Below are 17,861 nucleotides of genomic sequence, written 5' to 3'. Positions count from 1 at the left end.
GTGTATACAGCGCAGCAAGCATTTAATTCAGACTATTTGAGACAGTAGGTGCATGCTAATTCAATGATCTTCTTCTGGTGCTTTTTCCAGTATTTAAAAATTTTGGACCTCTGAAAAACTTCTCAGTGTATTTTTTCATTACAATTCCATGACCAAAGAAACAACCATTCTCCTCAAGTAGACTGCCCCGAATCTCAGGAATTACTAAGGAAGTTTAAAATACTGCAAAGTCATGCTGACTTAGTTGCATCTGCAGATACTGCTTGGTTTGCAGTCGCTCACTGCTCTTAATGCAGAGGTCTAATTTATGGTTATTTGCTGCTTACTAAATTTAGATTGGATGGTTTTGCTTGCTTGTTTTTGAAACAAAGGTGAGATATTGTACAGTTTGCTTTGGATTTGGTTTTTGTAAATTACTCATCAAGTTAAATTTAAAAAATAGACTCCTCTGAATTACCTTTTGGAAGTGAACTTTATTTCCTTTACATGGCATGTTTGTGGGCCAAGTCCAGAGGCTACTCATATAGAAAAGTTGCATTGCTAATCCAACTCCTTAGTGTTGTCAAAGTGTAACTAATAACAGCAAAAATTTCTAAGTACCCCTTAGAATTGCTGGCCTGAATAGACAGGGGAATACTTCATATGAACCCTCACTCTAACTTGTCTGATGCCATGCAGAAAACACAGGTGCGGCATTGCCATCAGAGGCAGGGATAGCCTAAACAAGTGAAGATGTGACCATCCCTGCTAACATCTGATACTGGTACTTAATCTTCCAGTCCCACTGGGATTTGGAGACTCTCTGGGTGGAGTGAACTGTAAGAGACTTTGAGCAGCTCCCTGGTTGGTTGTTCATCCTACTCATAACTAGATGGAAAACAGTCTGTAATTTGGTTAGATTTCATTTAGTTAGTTGTACATAAGAATAGTTTTGCTATTCTGATTTCTATTTCAGATATGATAGAATGATTTAGTAATGAAAAGATTGGTAGAAGATTGTTTTATGGGCCATATATAGCAGAACGACATATGGGAATTTACACACAGTGGTGGAACAATGCCAACACTTGCACCATATCTGGGACAGATGTCAGACAGGATGTGAGCCTGGAAGAGTCCCTCTTTTATTTTGTTCAGGGCAGTGTGGGTGTTTGAGGAAAACACTTCCACTGAAATGCTCATTTTTGTAGGTGGTCTTCTGGATAGTTACTGTACAGATGAGGAGACTGTAAGTTAAGAATTAATCAGTCAAACAACTGAAGAGCACTGGATAAACGTATTTCATTTCAACTTTTAAATTTAATGAAATATTCCAATATTTTAAAAGTATTTCTAGTGCTTTTTTTCTTTTTTTGTAAGGGGGTGTGTGTGTATAGAAATTTTGAGAAACCATGAGAAATCCTGGTTCTGACAGTGAAAAAATCTATAATTTATAATATATAATTATAACTAACTTTCTACTGCTATTCCCAGTTTTTTGATAAAGAGATGATAGTACTTTCATCGCAACACTCCAAAAAAAGCAGCCTTTTTGAACAGTTGCAGTAGCACACGGCAGGAACAATTCCAACTTTGTTTTTGTTTTCTTTTTCAAGCTTTTTCCTGCATGTCGATCTTTCCATGAGCCAAAATGGCAACAGATTTAGGCCTGCACTGTAATTTAGTTACACTTGGTCAAGCTTGTGTTACCTCACGTGCATGAAAGATTATGTTTTCTGAGTTAGTAAAAACCCTATGTAGTTCACTGGGATATTGTGTGACTTTTTAGACCTCTCCATGCATATGATATAACATTAACTGTCTTTTAAAACAGGAAACAACAGAAGAGGTTGAACAGTCAAGGCTTTCTATTATTTCATTCATGTTTTTAATCATCAGGGTGCAAGATGTTATTTTAGATGACATGAGGTTTTTGGTTATTTGAGTTCAGACAGAACTCAAATCTAAATTCATCCTTAATTGATGTTACTTATAAGTGGATGTATTGGAGAATGAAATCGTACATTTCCTTTATGCATTAAGCAAGGTCACTATTCATGAAAAGCCATCACTCCGTGCTTGTGACTGATGATTCATCCTGTCCAGCTGACCAGTATGGAAATGGTCGAGACTGCAGAAGAGCCCTCTTTCAGCTGTATTTAACTTCATCAGTTTTCTGCACTAGTGTAGCAATTCTGTCAACCACTAGATTTTGCATCCCTCTCTTACTATGTGCTGTCACTGTAGTTGAGTCACCGCCTTTGGCCAGAGCAGGCCAGATGTTGGATTTGCCTTTTGACTGTTCTTTTCAGTTGTGGTGTTTGCTGTTCACTTTGATGTTAATGCATATCAGACAGCAAAATACCTGAGTGTTGCTTTTGCAATTGAACCTCACATTTGGCTGCTCAAACTTGGTTAGCAGCTGACCAACTCAGGGCACTTTTGCTTGCTCAGGAAAAGAAGGAAACAATTTTTTTCCCCCCTATAATATCCATTTGCCTTCTCTCTCATCTTACTTTAAAATAAACTTAAATTTTTCACCTTCCAAGTTCTGTGATGTGTGTCAAAGCTTGCTGCAGGTTTTGCACTTAGTCTACCTCATTGTTACTCTGAGCAGCTCTCCAAAAGGTGCCTCTCTAATGATGTATACTTCTACAAATGTAAAATGTGAAACTGTGGCATTCACAGATAGAAGAGCAATATATCATTTTATGTGTTACCTATTTTTAAAAAGTTTTAAAATTCACCTTAAATAATCAGAGGGCTTCTAAAACTGTTTTTTTTTTTGTTCTTATCAATGTGGTTAGAATGAAAAATATATAAGTACCTTGTAAATATAGCATGACTTGGAAAGTTCAAAAAAATTAAATTAAAATGAAGAAATTTAATTTCCTGTATAATCCATTGAGTTTTTGAAATTATTATATTTATTTAAAAAAAAATTATTTCTTTTATTGGGTTAATAGACTGCTAAATCAAAGTTTCAAAAATTTGGAACTGAAGATGAGGTACTGTATTTGTGTGTTTTTTTTAAATTAAGAATGTGTATTAAATTTTGATAAATATATGAGGTTACTCATATTTGTTGATAACATTAGGTAATAGTTATTTTGTGACAACATTAGCAAATTAGATGCAACCCTAAAACATAATTTAATTTGTCAAAAACCGAATTTGTTTCTTACTAGTGAAATTGAAGAATTATTCTGGGTCTCTTTAAAGCTGTATTGAAATTAGGCAATTTGGAATTTTCTCTTGAGATCAGTTTGGGAATTTTGCATTTGGGCACAAAAGAAAATGCATTAGTTCCTAGTAAATATTCTGCTAAAGCACAATGACAGTGTTGTGCATAATTGGCAGCCACTTGCCAGTTAGAGCTTGAATGGGACTGTTATTTCAGATCATTAATGAGGACTTTGTGAGAATTGATTGCAACTTGCAAACTCTGCATCTGCTGTGACTGACTTGACTCTGTGCTAAAATTAAGCCCCTTCTTCTTAAACTGTTTTTGAGAAGTACAGCTGAAAAACACTGTGGAAGTGCTAATGTTGTTGCTAGTTTAACTTTAAGCCCTTCATTACAAATTGTTTTGCAAAGAAAAATAGTTTGTGATAAAATGATAGTGTACCACAGGTTTAGTAGTGTTGAAATAAGAGATCTTTTGCTTGTTGTTATGCCCTTCAATTTTTGTTCAGATCAAGCTGAAGAAAAAATTTCTCATATCTCAGCCCTAGAAAGGCCTGTCTATTGCAAAGTGGCAGGACACAGACGTTCAAGTCTTTTAATTCTAATTGTAGGTTCTCTCTGTTTATTTTTATTTCTCATAATTGGAATCTGCAGTTGTGGCCTTTCCTATGAAGAACAGTTTTTTGCAAATACACAATATGTTTTAAATTGTTTCTAAAGAATTTGTTGCTGTTAGCTGACCTTCTGGGAGTGCTATGTAACATAAAGAAGCAGGACATGTATAGAGCTTGGATTAGAAAAGGAAAGATAAAAGGATCATGATTGTGTGCAATTTATGAGAGAAGCATGAACAAAGAAGGAGGTAAAGCAACCTGGCACGGTCATGAAACTGGGTCTGTAGGGAGACAGTGTGTACTTTGTGGTCAAAGGATGAGGGGGAGGAAGAGTGAAAAATACTGGAGTGGGGGCAGAGAGGTTGAGCTTTGACAAGGATGAGTCTGCAGGACACAGTAATCATGGGAATCTGGGGTGATGCAAGGTTGCGACCAGTAGGGAAAAATGAATTTGTAGTAGAAGGTTAAGATGTTAGTAATATATAGTGGCATGTTAGGGATTTGTGTTTCTGCTGCTGTGTTATCCCTACAAGTCTTCTGTGCTGGTTATCACAGGTTATTCATATGGTACATGGCCATATTCACGAGTGTGAATGTTGATCACCAGCAATAGCCCTCCTCTCTCTGTCCGGTGTAAAACTAACGAATTTTTCAGTTGATTGACTGGGCTTGATACACCCTATTTCCAGATTGTATAGCTCCATCTGAGACTCTCAGTCTTACTCTTCACTGCCGTTGTACACGTTGTGGTTTATTGTGTGTCAAGTAGATAAAAACTAATTTCACATCTTGCAAGTGGTGCTAATGCAGCAGGTCATGCAATAATGATCATTAGTCATTGAAGTGTTAAAAGGCAGGTAGTTTTTAGAGAGAGATGAAACAGGATTCTCAGCTGGGCATTACTAACCTTGGTACTTTCTATAAAAGACCAAAAGGTACTAAATGTAAGTGTCCTGTGCCTAATTATGGGGAAGTGTAAGTAAAATTTCAGTATATTATGTTCAAAGAGAACAGCAATATTTGATGTTAGGAGGGAAGGGTGGTTGTTTCCCAGCACACAAAAAAATAGTGGAGAGTAACTACTTGCCAGCTAGCATGTTTACTGTATTGTGAAGTAATAGATGTACAAGTATTGTGAGCAAAGGCTTTTTTTTTTTTTTTTGCATGTTCTTATAGTTTTATCCTTCCTTCATCCCTCAGACTTTTTGCTATAATTTGTGAAGCTTTCATAGCCTCGCAAGGAGCGTATCTTTGGGAACCAACGCCCTGCATAGCTTACGCCAGTTTTGCGTAAATCTGATGAAAAAGTGTAGCGTGGGTTATTACGAGTATGTAAGTGATTGACTATTGTGAAATTAGTCTGTGATTGGAATAATTGCTCAAACATAACTCTAACCAGTATACTGTTGAAGCACATCATGTCTGGTACTGTGTGCAATGTGATTAAGCAGCATGCTGAAGTCTACAAGTGTATAAACAAGTGCATTGCTGTGGGAACTAAGGAAGTTACCTTACCATTGTGCTCAAGCAACCTTTCAGCCCTCCTCTTAATTAACTAAATAGTGACCTTTCTGTGCATCTGACTGTAAAACGTTTGTCAATTCTTTGTGCTGATTCTTCTCTAAACTCTATCAAACTTAATAAAAATCTTTAAGAAAGCTGTGAAAACGGACATTAGATGCCTAAAGTCTTGTATCAATACTAAATACAGTGTATTTGTGCACTAGCAAATTTTGCATTTGAAGAGAACTCTTCCATGTAGTAGGCAAAGGTTTAACAAGGGCCCTTGGCTAAGGTTTGAGGTTAGAGATATTTAAAGGAGAAATAGCATGCACATTCTTAATAATGCAGGGAAATTAATTTTTACAAGAACTTCCTAGGATTTGTGGTCGCTTCATGCCACTGAATGCTTTTGCATTGGTGTTGGTTGATTTGCTAAATTATATGGTCTATTTCAAACAGGAACTAAGCTGGAAAATTCCCTTGGTCCTTTTTGTGTTAGATGATCACAGTAGTCTCTTCTGGTTTTATAATCTGTTTATGTATAAAAATCAATACATATGAGAAGTAGTTTTTGTCTATAATGTCTTTTGGAAATCAGTGACTAATGGAGAACACACAGCTTTTCAATGATGAGAATGTTCTATGACTACTTGGATATTTTTTCTCTGCAAGGTGCCTCAGGGCATTTCTGTTCTCATATTAGATCATGCTTTGTGCACAGGTGGAGGCAATTTAGTGTAGTGTAATTCCATCTGAAATTATTTGTAGTGTTGGAAGTAGAGTTCCTTCTATGGCAAATTAATGTTACTTTTGAGTGTTTTTACACTGTTTTTTTGTCAGTGCAGCTGAATGTTAATTCATTAGTATTTCAAAAGTAGGAAGAACTAAGCATATCTAACTATTGATGGTGCAGGACTTAGTGTTTAGTGTGATTGTAGGAAATAGTATGTATCTCACTCGTGGAAGAGAGTCAAGAGATAACCAGCTGTGTATTAGGAGAAAAGGGTTTTATTTTGGTGGTTGTGGGTTTTTACTGATTGGCTTTGTCAGGAAACTACTTTTGAGCAACTTGCCCATTCTTGTGCTCAGTTTAATTCCAGTCAGCGTATCTTGGACTTTGCAGGAACTTCAAAAGCTATTATTACATCACATGGTCTTTTCAGCCATGCCTGTGATTCCTAATGTTTTTGTAAAGTGCTCGAGACATTTTTGGCATTTTCTTGACATGAACAATAGTAGTCTATTTTTCTTTTCTATCTTTTTAATGAAGCCATAACTTAGTGAGGTGCAAAGAAATTCAGGTAGTAATGAGATTTAAAAAATCACTTTATGACGTGCTCCTGCTCTTTCATGGAAACTTATGATTTAAACATGTGTCAGTAAGACAGATGTCTTTAAAGCACTAAGAAAAACAAATAATTGCAGTGATCAGAATATATATTTCTCTAAACTTGAAGAACATTTAACATTGTTCCATACAAAAGATCAGGCTTAATAAATGCCTAGTGACAAATGAGGATAAAATTGGAGAATCACAGGTGGAGAGATTAATGGGGTGCACCAAAGATCAGGATTAAGAAAAAAAGAATTTTATTCCTTTTAGTTTATCCCTCTCTTTCTTGGTTGATTTGGGGTTTTTTGTTGGTTGGTTGGTTGGTTTCAACTGTGGGAAGGGAGAGGGAGAGCCTGAACTCTTACCATGGAATAGGCCATTAGACTGCCCTGAATGAATTCCTGCTTCCAAATCAGCAGTGATGGCTGAGCTTTGAAATGTATTTAAAAAATCACAATTAAAAATTCCAGTCTTAACCTGAAAATGTCTTCTCACACCATTACAAACACCCATTGTAATCCTCAGTGTATTTTATCAGTGTTTATTTATTTTCACCATTATAAATCTGTGCCTATTTCTAACCTACATATATTTATCTCTTTTTTTCATCCCATTAGATTTTTTATACCTTTGAGAAGAATTCTAATAATAAATGCCTTCACCCCCATGTAGTGATCTATAGACTGTCATCCAGTGACCCTTCAGTTTTTTCTTTGAGAAACTAAATAGATTGACCTCTATAAATCTTTTATTAGTAGTGATGTTTTTCAATCTTGTCGTCATGCTCATGGTTCTCTCTTGAACCCATTTGTGAATGTCTTTGAAATGTTGGCAGCAGAACTGGACACAGTGATTTAGTAGCAGTCACAGAGGTAATACAGCCTCCCTATTCCTTCTCACTATTTCCCAGATTATATATAAGCCATTAACTATATTATCCTTTGCAGCTGTGAATCCACCATGACACTTACTGTTTGTCAAGCTAATCGCTTCCAAGAATAAAACTGCATCCTATTTTTTGTTCCTGGATGTGACCTTCCATTTGGCACCCCAAAAAATAGGTTTGGTGGAAGCTCTGACTAATCTACCAGTTTTGTGCCTCCCCTCTCTGTTCTCTGTGACCTGAGCAAACTCCATCAACTGTGGTCTTGTATTTGTTCCCGTAAATACATTGCATTTATACTGAGACAGCACTGATTTTTTTGATGGCATCCTCCCTACCATTTCATGGTAATGCTGTTCAAAATTCAAGATCAATAAAATAAGTAGTTCTTAATTTGCTCTGAATCAAAATTTTACTTGTTAGGTTTGAAATGTATAGCAAAAATGTAATGTTTATGTGGTAGTGGAATTAAAACATGCAGAGAAACAAGAGAGAGATTAATTAAAGAATGGCAGTAAAATGCAGCCAGACATGGATTTCATGGGCCACAAGTACCTTTTAGGCTCCTGCGCCCTGAAGGATTAATACCATTTTTCTGAAAACATTTTGTAGGGCTTTTGTAAGGGAAATTAGGTTCTTTGCTTTAGATCATTGTTCAGTTGAGACTCTAATTAAAAGGCGATTTAAGAGTCTTTAGGCTTCTAATCTATTTTTCCTTTGTCCAAGTTGCCCATTGGTAAAGAAAAAATTCATTATTAATATAAGGAAAAAAGAAGTTTCTCTTTTTTAAAGAGCTTGTTGAAAATTGTGAGGGTTTTTCACATGAAAAATAATCAGGATACATGGAACTTTTTTATTGTTTAAAGCATTTCCTGAGTTTTGATTACAATTTTCAATCTCCCCCCCCTTTTTTTTTTTTCCCCAAGAATTAAAAAATGTGATTATTTGAAAAAATTTTGATGGAAACAAAAATCCCCCAGCAATGTTTTCAGTTTAAAACAGGGATGCAGGGATGGAATAGTATATGATGGGGTTTTTTTTGTTGTTTGTTTGTTTTTTAAAACAGGTGTCCTAGACTTATGTTAGTCTAGAAAGGATGATGATGTACACCAGTTACTTTTTCCTGTTTAATGTTTAACTGGTATATATTGTGTATTTTCATTTATGTATTTGTAAATATGTCTATATGCTTAACCCTCTGCTCACAGCAGTCTGTTACAAATGCATACAAACATGTCGATATGCTGCCTCTGTAGTATGTAAAAAATTTCCATGCCATGCAAATCAATAGTATTCTATTACTGTGACAGCCTGAGGAACACAGAACAACAAAGACATCCTAATGAAAATCCAAAGGCACCCTAATGAAAATCCTAGGGTCACTTCAGCTATTGAGGCAATCCTCAGAGACTGCAAATGAGTTGAGGGCTTATTTTGAAATTATCATCTAAACTGAAGGTTTGGACATACTGGAACTCCACTAATTACCATGTATGTTTTGGGGCTGCTGGAAGAGTGGAAAACTGCTTAATCGTGTAGGCAAGCAGAAAATAGGAAAGGCGGATGTTGTACTGATCTCTTCTTGTCTGAATCTGATTATCTGGTTTTTGACCTCATCCATCTATTTGATGAAGTCTGTCATAATTGTGTATTTTAGAGATATATGCCTACACAAGTAATTTTTTTAAATATTATTTTTACTTTTTATATTACTGAGCCATACTTGGACTAGCCACTCAGGGAAAAAAAAAAAAAGATACCTCACTGTTAAAGAAATAATAGCAGGTATAAATTGTTGGGGGTCACTATGTTCTGTTAAGGATGATATGGAAATAAGAGTGTCTCAGTCTCTCCTGTGGAATATGCTGTTTAAGCTGTAGAGACTATGTACAGAAGTAGACCTTCTTAAAAGCAAAAAACCCACAATATTGCCTGCTCCTCCCCCGTCCCCAACCCACCACAGAACCAAAGTACCCCTTAACACGAGCCTAAGGACTTTAAAAAACACTGCATTTCATAAACTTAGTTATTGTTTTGGGAAACACCATGTTAATTCATTTCAATTTCTTTGATAATTCTTCCAACAAATGCTTATGGGAGGCTGTCAATTGTAGGGCTGTAAAACATGACATCTATGTTTATATATATATATTTTTATATTAAATATATTAAATATTTATAATTTAATTAATTAATTAAATCATTTAATTAAATTCTTTAATTAAATAATTAATTAAATATATTAAATATGAAAAAATATATATTTATATATTTTTTTTTCCATTCCTTTTGCTACATTATTGACTATCAGTCAAGGAGAGGTGGTAGCCTAAGTAAGAATAGTGTAATAGGTTTAGTCTTTGCTCTTATTGACATAAACATTGTGTCTTAGACAATTAATTATCTAATCTTGCAAGAATTTACAGGAAATTGCATGTGTAAAATGGGTAAGTACTACTTTTGTCTATAAAATAGCAAGGCTTTGGGGTTTTTTTATGGTGTTTAGTGGTTGCTTTGCTACAATGTATGTCTAGTTACATATCTAGCTAAATTAGCAAACAAAGTAATCAATGAGGTGAAGGAGGTGAGTGCCCACATCAAACCACTCAATAAGCTTTGCAAGCAAAGACGGGATCTCAGAGTTTTGTTGAAGCCCAGCAGTGGAGTGGTTGTAGGAGGGAGGCTGAATACATTCCCCGATCACCCACATTGGAGAGGCTGCTGGTCAACACCATGATCTCGGGCAGGTCATCATCACTGCTGCACTTGGTCAGTGCAATTTGCAGTTTACATAATCACAGAATCATTTTGGTTGGAAAAGACCTTTAAGATCATCAAGTCCAACCATAAACCTAACGCTGCCTGTTCCACTACTAAACCATGTCCCTAGGTGCCATGTCTACACATCTTTTAAATACCTCCAGGGATGGTGACTCAACCACTTCCCTGGGCAGCCTGTTCCAATGCTTGACAACCCTTTTGGTGAAGAAATTTTTCCTAATATCCAATCTAAACTTCGCCTGGCACAACTTGAGGCCATTTACTATCATCCTATCACTTGTTACTTGGGAAAAGAGACTGACACCCACCTCGCTCCAACCTCCTTTCAGGCAGTTGTACGGAGCGATAAGGTCTCCCCTGAGCCTCCTTTTGTCTGGACTAAACAACCCCAGTTCCCTCAGCTGCTCCTCATAGGACTTGTTCTCTAGACCCTTCACCAGCTTTGTTGCCCTTCTTTAGACATGATCCAGCAGCTCAATATCTGTCTTGTAGTGAGGGACGCAAAACTGAACACAGTATTTGGGGTCCAGCCTCACCAGTGCCGAGTACAGGGGGATGATCACTTCCCTAGTCCTGCTGGCCACACTATTTCTGACACATGTCAGGATGCTGTTGGCCTTCTTGGCCACCTGGGCACACTGCCTGCTCTTATTCAGCTGGCTCTTGGCCAACACCCCCAGGTCCTTTTCCACCGGGCAACTTTCCAGCCACTCTTCTCCAAGCCTGTAGTGTGGCATGAGGTTAAAGGTCTTTAGACAAGATCTTAAAGGTTTTTTCCAACCTAAATGATTTTATGATCATGGAAATTGCAAATTGCGCTGACCAGGTGCAGCAGTTTGGTCTGTATCAGAGCTTCTCTCCAGGGGTAATGCTGGACTTGACTTATTTCCTACCTACAGCCAGGTTATAGATCCTTCTGAATATGGGATAGAGTAATTTATGGCAGTATTTAGGCACTGTATGTATTGCTGTATATAGTATCAAATTGAGAATTTGTATATGCCTGTGTTGTTATGAATGCCTGCAATTAGACGTGTACATTTGTTTTCTGAACCTTGAATATGCAGCTTTTGAAATACTTGAAAGGAGCAATAGTCATATGAATTCTAATATCTACTCCTTAAAAACCATTTAGTGTTAGTAAGGTTTCCCAGTTTTCCTGTAACACCTCATTTATTCCTATTTTCCCCTTACATCAACAGTGGTGTTTCTATCTAGGGTAGGTATCTATCTAGGATTTAAAATTCACTGCTCAGAGGTCTAGGACATGTGATTTTTGATGAGTACTCTAAATATTGTCTTGAAAGTTATTACTGGAGCAATTGTGCTGTTAAAACTGTGCTAGACAAATATGGGAAATTTGATTTTCCTGATGGGACTAACTGGTGTTGAATTAAAAGAAAAAAAGTTGCTCAATTTTTTTTCCCCATTGTCAACATGCAAAACATCCATAATTTTCCTGAATCTGGAGTTGGCCCTTTATTATTTCTGACAGAACCTGCAAATAAAACAAATCTTACAATGAATTGATTAAAGCCTTATCCTAAAAAGTTGGTGTTTTGTTAAAATGATGTGGCTGATTCTCAGATAGTGGCTGTAAAGGGATTGGTTCACTTTTTATTAAAAAACCCCAAACAAATGAACACAAGACAAAAAAAGACAAATTGTTTATTTCCCGTAAGTGGTCTGTTAAATCACCGCAGCATTGCTACTGCACTGAGATGGTTTTTTTCCATTATATTCTTGTGTTTGCAACGTTCATGTACTGTAGCAAAGGTGTGGTTATGATTTTCCTGCCTGGAAGGTTGGCAGTAAAGGGGGGAACAGACAGTTACATATTTCTCATAATGTGAGAAAAAAGGTTGACCTCCACTGAGTGCTCGGATATTGAATGACCATGTTATACAGCCACAGAGCACCACAGAAAACCTCTTCCCTCCCAAATGAAAAACAACCCCGTATTGATAGATCAGTGTGAAGATGCTTTGCTTTGACAGTTGCATATTTTTGGTTCATTTATGTCTAGGGACCCAGTTCTGCACTCTAAATTGTCTTCTCAAATTACTCCAATACTGCATAAGATATTAAACAGTCTGTAAAGCATTCTGGGCATTCTTGCAGAAAAGACTCAGAGTGAGAAACAACATAACATTTATCACAGAAATCTGTTATTTGAATCCAGACTCCATTTGGAGTTACCTGTTGAGAACTTACATTTATCTGTTATATGACATGCAGGTTTATTTATAACTCTGGATTTATGCAAGTCATGTATTTGTACGTTTTCATCACTTCCACTAATAGCGTTTTCACAAACCACACTGCAGTTGGTGCAGTTGCTCAAGCTTAGTGGAACATCTTCAGATTTTGGGAGAAGACAGAGATTCTCTAACCAGTGTCAATGGACTTGCTGTACAGTGGTGGCTCATGAAGTGAGATAGCCGCAATATCCATGCCTCTGATATTGATAATATTAATTTCCACAGGCTGTTTCTCTCCTCTGTGTCGCCCATTTATTTTGTGCAGTTTATGCAGCTTGTGTTTCCCATCTTTACCCAGTTTGCTCCCTGGTGTATTGTCTCATTTCATTCCTTGTGCATGTATCTCGGATCTTTTAAACCTACTAACTTCCCTCCCCCCCCCCCCCCCCCCATAAAAACAGCCTTTCTCCATTCCATTGCTCACTTTTTTTTTTAATTTTTATTTTTAATTTTAGCCAGTAACATAAAAGTACTCAATTTTAAAATGAAATTTCAAATAATGACAATCTGTGTACCTCCAGATACAATGTAGTTTGTTCAGTGAAGAAAATAAAGACTAATAAATTTTTATATGGAGAGTCAGTGTTGTCTTCAGTATTTTTGTACTACTGAATAGTCCAGTCTACAGAATTCCCAGGAAATACTTTTAAGAGATGTTGAATCAAATGTACTATTGTAACCTGGGAGAGAAGGTGATGAGAAATCAGTAAGTAGCTCTCAGTGCTTCCTTGTCTTTCAAACTATTTAGTGTAACATTGATATAAAAAATAATCAGTCTATATGTTGGTACTGGATTGGTCATTTGTTTTGATGCATCTGAAATAGTTTTGTTTCAGATAATAGAAGGCAGGATTTCTGGGTTAACATAATATCTCTGGTGTAAAAAACAGTGGTTTCTGGTATGAAAAATAAAGCATGCAATTTTCCTTTATTTATTTATTTAGACAGAAAGAGATTAAAAGAGACTGTAAACCTTTGTGGATGGAAAGGAAATGAAGAATGACTTTGTTTTTGAGACCTATTTAATACTTGATTTAAGACACCAGGGGAAAAAACCCCAAACCGCAACACTAATGAACTGAGAATAAGTAAGGAAAAAAAAATTGTGTATAAAATGTGTTCAAATCTGAGATTGAAGTAGAGAAAGCATGGAGAATAGGGAATTACTAGGTTTCCACTTTTTTTTTTTTTTCCCAAGCTTGGACAAGCTGTAAGAATTGAGATCAAGCACAAAAACGGTATTGGGAAAACCCCACCTTGAATTCAAAGCGTAGCTTGAAAAAGAAACACTAGGGGTGAACTGTAAGAATGTGGTGGAATAGTTCTCACCTATGAAAGAAGCATTCAATACCAGATATTTAAGAAAGAATAAAGTATTTCTTAACTACTTGGTAATGAATCTTTAGTATATTTCTTAAATAATTTCTTACTGTAGTTTCTGTACAGTAATTTTGTATTCCTTTATGAATAGGATTAGATATAGTTGTTTTACCTCATCTGGAGAATCTTACAATCATGGCACATGGTTTTATTCCTTATGCATCAGAGTTAAATGACCTCGCTGCATGTTCTGCTTTCAAGACGCTCTCTCCTTGGCTTTGGACAGAGCATTTTACCTTTCTATATGCATCATCTTACATTAAAAAAAAAAAAAAGTAAGTAACTTAGAGAATGTACTGAAGATCCAGTAAATAATTTTTATGATTACTAAATTACAAGTGATGTTTTAAATCCAAAATAGTTGAGAGGGCAGTGAAAAAAGTTGAAGACAAAACTCCCACCTGGGCCACTGATGCTCGTGATGACCAAAATCTCTCTGTAGTGTCTGGTTTTCATGTTCCAGGAAGTCTATCTGTTCTTGTACACTGGAAGCAATGAATATATTTTCTGCCTTGGGAACTCATGGCAAAGCAGCCAATGCATGCTCACGTTTGATGGGATGAATCAATTTAGCGTCCTAAACTGACAGGTGGTTTTGAGCAGTTCATGAGGGATTTAGTTGGTGTGGTGCAAAATGCAGCCTACAGGTCAATGATATTTGGATAAGCAGCAATTAATAACCAATGGCCTATACCATTACCCTTGTTTATGCCAAATAATGCCATTCTTTCTGAGTTGTCCGACAGAAATAAATTAAAATACTTTCAGGTTCAAGACATATTTTCTGTGATATAAAGGGATGATAAAATTGGCCTCATACAATGAGTCAGATGTTGAGGTCTCTGTCAGGAAACAGTATCAGAACAAATGCACAATTACTAGGGGGACATCCCCCCCCGCAACCCCAACAATAATTTTTGAATGTGTTTCTAGATTTTAGATTATTTTCTAGAAATATTCTACCATGGTCTATGACTTGCTTCTGTTCCCACTGAAGTCAGTAGCAAAATTCCCAGTGACTGATGGAAAAAGCCCATGAAAAATGTCTTGAAAGCACTAATTTTGGTAAATTGAATTTGTTGGCCAAGAACTTAGATTTATAATTGTTTGCTTCAATCTGCTGTCTCTTTACAACAATTTCCCTAAATTTATTCCTTCTAAAATGCTCTAAAAAGATGTATTACCTAAATTTTAAGCCAAAACTGGATATAGAGACACAAAATCTAAATTCAGTATGCAAGAATAACAAAAAGCTCAGTGCTAGCTCTTGCTAGTTTGCATTAATATTTTTGTTGTGCTTACAGTAGTTGTTTTCTCAAATATCCCACTTTCCTTTTTTGACTCAAGCTTGAACAGTTTATCAGAAATTTCTTTGTATAAGTAATAGCAATCTTGTATTGAAGTTATTGTTGCTGTTAAATAGGGCAAGAAGAAATGTTTGCTTTTTGTAGTGTGAAGGGAGGTGGTTTAGTTTTATATATCTTTTTTTGGGAGGCTGCTATCAATACATAAGTGTGGTATGAGCAAGTTGTTTGTTAGGTTCAGCTCTTAATGCTTGGAGAATGCCACAGAACCACTGTGTAGTTTGGCTCAGGTGTAAACTGCTATTTTATTTTTTTAAATACCTTTCAGAAGAAAAAGCCCACCCTCCACAGAATCTCAAACCTGGCAACTATTTGCAGAACTGTTTTTCTTGTGCATTGGTTGCTAGCATTGTCTGCTTCTTACAACAGCATCTACACTTCCTGAGAGCCTTAAAAACACACTTGAAGTGCCAGATCATTGTCCTCCTGTGCCAATACTAAATATGAGTTTTTCCATATGAGTCAACTGAGTTAAGATCAGATGTTTTCAAAAGGGTTTGATTTTCATTTGCCCAAAGGCTGCTCTGCTAAAAAATTTTCAGTGACCTCATAGCTGAAAGTGACTGAAATTTTGTCCTTTTAGCTGCTAACTCAACTGTTCTGCACAGCTTTGTGAACTGGGATATAATTTTTGTATTCTAATTTTTGTAATTTGATTTTTGATTTGTATGAAAATTGCATAGACCTTGAGATGTCACTGTTGGTACACGTCTTTGGCTAAAATTTGCCTGAAGCATTTGTGAGATATAGAAATGCTGTTAAACTAGGTCAGCAGTCCCTGGTATGCTAGGATAGAAGCATAAGCCTCTCTTTGGGTGCAAATTCATTGTGTTTTCTCTGTGAAGTTCTGAAACAAATGTGCTATGCAGCTTGTTTCTTTCTTCCTACAACCTCTGTCTTCTTGTACCTGGCTCTTAGCAGCTCCAGCATAGCCCATCTTCTTAAGCTTCTTCTAGCAGGAATTTGTCATTCTGAAGAGAATTTGACAAGATGTTCTGACTATGTGGGCAGCTTTCCATGGTGGAACAGCCATGTCCTCCCAGTCATGCCACTGGGATGCTGTGTGGGCTCTGTGGATATTATGTGGGATCTGTAATTCTATGGGAGACTCCTTGGTGGAGATGAAAGCTCATCCGTAAGATATGGATGAGATTTGTACTTGTAAAGTGCTGATAGCTAATAAAGTGAAGTCATTCCACTTTCCATAGCACAGCAAGCAAAAAAGGTGTCTGTCACTTACGAGTCATCATAGATCTCAGCTCCAGAAGAAGGGTGTTTGTTAGGGTGCAGTATTCGGAAGCTGATGGCCGCAAGTCACAATGTAATTAATTATTTAGCTACCTCTGTCTGAGTATCAGGGTTCAGGATGATATTCTTGCATGGATATCTGTTCTGATTGGAGAAGCTAGAGCTCTGTCTTCAGTACGTCATCATTTCTTGAGCCTGCGGTCATGTCTGAGTGTCAGTTAATGTATTTTTGTCCTGATTTAACATGGTGTAGGACAGCACCTTTCTCCGCACCCATCTAAAGCTAGCTGTGGTATGCTGACCCTTGGTGTGCTGTCATCACACTGTATGTGGAAGGGCACTATTTCAAAATTAGAGAGAGGGTGGTGAAGAAGATAGATGCTAACTTCAAGCAGACGACATCATTCAGGCAATGATTATATCCAAGGTTAATGGAAGATCAGACAGTATCTATTAGCTGAGGGAAGATCAAAGTAATCTGTTAAACATTGAGAACTATAACTCTGTTCCTGAACTGTCATGACGTGCTGGTGATGTACTTGCAACATTTTGATAGTGTTTGACAGGTAGTGTTTGACTATTATTGACAAAAATATCCTCTGTGCTGTTCTAACTATTTTTCTGTTCTTGGATGGAAATTAAAGGTTTGGGTGGAGAGAAGTGAGAGAAAGCATCTAATACTTGCAAAGAGGTAATACACATAGCAGTGGCTGAGTAGACAGTAAAGCAATTCCATATCCCTGCAGCTATGGTGAGTTAGCCCTGGCAAGCAGCCAGATGTCCACCCATCTGCTCACTCCCCCTGCCTCAGCGGCATGGGGGGAGAAATAGGATGAGAAAGCTTGTGGGTTGAGATAGACAGGGAAACTGCTTATCAATTATTGTTGCGGGCAAAACTCAGCTTAGGGAAAATTAATTTATTGCCAATTAAAATAGATTTGGGTATTGAGAAATGAAAGACATTAAAACAACACCTTTCCTCGCTTTTTTTCCAGGTTCAACTTCACTCCTTCATTCCTGACACATCCAGTCTCCCCCTGCCCTGAGTGGCATGGGGTGGGTGGTGGTTGTGCTCAGTACATAGATTTTTCCTTGCCATTCCTACCTCCTCACATTTTTCCCCCTGCTCTGATGTGGGTTCCCCACATGGGCTGCAGTCCTTCAGGGAAAAAGCGGCTCAGCATGGTTGCTCCGTGGGCCACAGTTGCTTCAGGACTATCTACCCCCTCCAGGGGCTGCAGGGCAGTCTCTGCTCTGGTGCCTGGGGCACCTCTCCTCCCCCTGCTTCTTTGACCATGGTATTCATATGGTTGGTTGTCACTTGTTTTC

At 37.0% G+C, this 17,861-nt stretch overlaps 1 protein-coding gene across 6 annotated transcripts in view; it reads left to right on the top strand.

Moving 5' to 3' along the window:
* The window catches only part of OSBPL6 (oxysterol binding protein like 6), a 110,745-nt gene that overhangs the window by 29,991 nt on the left and 62,893 nt on the right, over nucleotides 1-17,861 (top strand). The window lies entirely within an intron of this gene.

This window comes from Strix uralensis, chromosome 6, assembly GCF_047716275.1.
Source record: "Strix uralensis isolate ZFMK-TIS-50842 chromosome 6, bStrUra1, whole genome shotgun sequence".
NCBI lineage: Eukaryota > Metazoa > Chordata > Aves > Strigiformes > Strigidae > Strix > Strix uralensis.
This window is presented reverse-complemented; position numbering and strand designations above follow the sequence as displayed.